Here is a 2,989-nt window from a genome sequence, read left to right as displayed (position 1 = left end):
ATTCCCCCCCCCACCAAGCAGGCTATTTACATGCTAGAAATAACAGCCAAATCTCACAAAACTAGTGTTAGGGTTAGGGTTAGGGTTTGAGTTAGGGTTAGGTTTACCCTGTGGATCTATATAAAAACCGGGGGTGGGGGAATCGAAATTTTGAAATTGAGATTTTTGAAAAATTTTTTTCAGAATCGGAATCTCCATAGCCTAAAACGTGGGATTCCGTAAAAAAAAAAGAAAAGAAAACAAGGGGGGAAAGGTTCAGATTACATATAGTCCATCTGGACCGTTTGTTCTTCACCTTCGCTTGACAATCGGTGTTGCTTTGTTTATCTCCCTGTAACTTAGTGGTTCGGAAAGAGAAGCCGAAAGGATAAGTATCAAACTTTCAAAATAATAATAATAAGTACTGGGTCGATTCATTCGATGAAAACTTTTTGTAGGCGGTGCCCCCGCCGTCAGATAACTGAAGCAAAGTAAAAGATAAAGCACATGTGTGTGTCTGCTATATATGAAGAGAGTGAATGGTGAGAACAAGTGTATGCTGGTGTGTTTCGATGGGAAGAGTAGAAATCTAGTAGTTATAAGGGGTTAGAAGCGGGTGGGGTACCCGTATGAAAGTAGTAGTAGTAGTAGGGGGGGGGGTGACGGTAGTAGTAGTAGTAGTAGTAGTAGTTCGACTCCTAAGGCAGTCCTGATCGTGATGGCATGACATCACCTGCAACATTAGCAGCAGTCCAGTCCAGTCCATCCATGCCCATCGCATCATTTTTGTATATCTGCCTCTGTTTTTTTTGTTTCACGACCCTGCTCTTCCTCTACTCAAGAGGGTATTCTATATGTTAGTGTGAGTTAAGGGAGATTTAGCTGATATTTCTACAGGTCCCCCCCCCTTCACTATGTGTGTGTGTCTGTGTGTATCAAAATAGTGGGCCCGACGACAACATCAACAACAGAATGGCTGGGTGTCGGCGCTCGATATCAATATTTTTCGGGAACCTTGTTCTGACTTTACCGTTCTGATCTCTGTAAATGGATGGTTTAGGCGTGGCTGTGTGGTGAGAAGTTTGCTTCCCAATTACATAGTTCCGAGTTCAGTCCTACTGCATGGCATCTTGTGCAGGTGTCTTTTGCTGTATCCTCGGACCGATCGAAGTATGTTCTGTGTGAGTGTGTGTGTATACACACACACATATATATGTGTGTCTGTCTGTCACACTACCCACCGCTTGACAACCGGTGTTGGTGTGTTTACCTCCCTGTAAATTAGTGGTACAGCAAAGGAGAACGATAGAATAAATATTAGGTTGAAAGAAAGTTACTGGGGTCGATTCGATCGACTAAAATTGAAAAGGCAATGCCCCAGCTATATATATGTGTGTGTGTGTGTGTGTGTGTACTTATATGTTTAAAATGCAAAAATATATATTTGCAACATGTAATTTTCGAAGATTGCTGTGTAATATATGTGTGTGTACATACATATATATACATATATATATATATGATATATGAGGTTAAAATTACACGTTAACGTTTACACATTTGGCAAACTTAGTACTCAAAAAAGAAAAAAAAGTAGGATGAATGTGTATGTGGAAGTACCCCACCCCCGCACGTTTTTTGCCTCCCAAATTCGCTTACATAGTATTCTTGAACCCGGTGCTATAGGAGAAGACACTTGCCCGAGGTGTCGCTCCGTCGGATTGAACCTGAAACCACATGACTGTTTGAAATCATATAGCTGCATAAGGTGTGTGTGAGTGTGTACATGAACGAAAACAACAGGGTGTCTGCATTTATCTTTAAACCGATGTTGGTTGATTTTCGTCTCAGAAGAAATCAACAGAACTAGAACAAGTACCAGCTTTTTTTTGTGTTGGTCGTCTGCAGCTCCTTGAGAACGGTGCAATGTCTGAAACAAATAAGAGAGTAAAAGTGGACATATCACTAAGCTATAAGAATGAATTTAAAAAAAAAAGACGTTCACACGACCTCGATTATACATTACAGCAAGTATTTTCCTCAAAAATATCCTTAACCCTCCAGAGACCACCGCTGGTTCTATAGTAAAACTTCCCATTAAAAATTTCGTGTTAGCTTGTTTCAAACATCAAGTGAATAACGAATGATTAAGTTATTTTACTATATTCTTCATTAATTTCGAAATAATTGGTTGGGAAACAATGTATTTCAACAGAAATATATGGTATTGTAAATGATAAGGCGACCATACGTGTGTTGTTGGCGCGACTAGTTTCGCCTGATTATTGCCGGCTCTTCAGCCGTGTTTACTTAGTTTCTTTAAGTAGCGGGGAGAGGGCTTTACACACGGAGACACACACACACACATATGGAGATGATGTAACAAGCACCGATTTTACTAATTACACGTTTAATCATTTGTACATCGTCTGCACATTGCTTTTGACGGCAGCGGCGTGTATCAATTGCTGGCGTTATGTCTTTTTGAAGATGCTTATATGATGCCTGTTTGTGTGACGATAAATTTGTAAATAATTATAAATTTTACAGGCATTTGTTTAAATAGACATATACAGAAAACAATTCACACACACACAAATACAAATTCTTGAAGCATTCCATATTTTTAAGCGCGGGCGTGGCTGTGTGGTCGGAAGCTTGCTTCCTAACCACATGGTTACGGGATCGGTCTAACTGCGAGGCACCTTGGGCAAGTGTCTACTATATGTTCGGGCCGACCAAAGCCTTGTGAGTGGATTTGGTAGACGGAAAATCTCTCTCGCGCGCGCGTACTTTTATTTATATATATATATATATATGTGTGTGTGTGTGTGTATGTATCTGTTGTGTGTGTGTGTGTGTGTATGTATCTGTTCTGTGTGTGTGTGTGTATGTATCTGTTCTGTGTGTGTGTGTGTGTGTGTATGTATCTGTTCTGTGTGTGTGTGTGTGTATGTATCTGTTCTGTGTGTGTGTGTGTGTATGTATCTGTTCTGTGTGTGTGTGTGTA

At 40.3% G+C, this 2,989-nt stretch overlaps 2 protein-coding genes across 2 annotated transcripts in view; both read left to right on the top strand.

Moving 5' to 3' along the window:
* LOC106870586 (acyl-protein thioesterase 1) overlaps nucleotides 1-2,989 on the top strand; it is a 304,640-nt gene that overhangs the window by 155 nt on the left and 301,496 nt on the right. The gene's annotated exons all lie outside the window — the stretch shown is intronic.
* The window catches only part of LOC106875786 (platelet binding protein GspB-like), a 106,537-nt gene that overhangs the window by 87,608 nt on the left and 15,940 nt on the right, over nucleotides 1-2,989 (top strand). The gene's annotated exons all lie outside the window — the stretch shown is intronic.

The sequence above is a fragment of the Octopus bimaculoides genome, chromosome 28 (genome assembly GCF_001194135.2).
Source record: "Octopus bimaculoides isolate UCB-OBI-ISO-001 chromosome 28, ASM119413v2, whole genome shotgun sequence".
Taxonomy (NCBI): Eukaryota; Metazoa; Mollusca; class Cephalopoda; order Octopoda; family Octopodidae; genus Octopus; species Octopus bimaculoides.
This window is presented reverse-complemented; position numbering and strand designations above follow the sequence as displayed.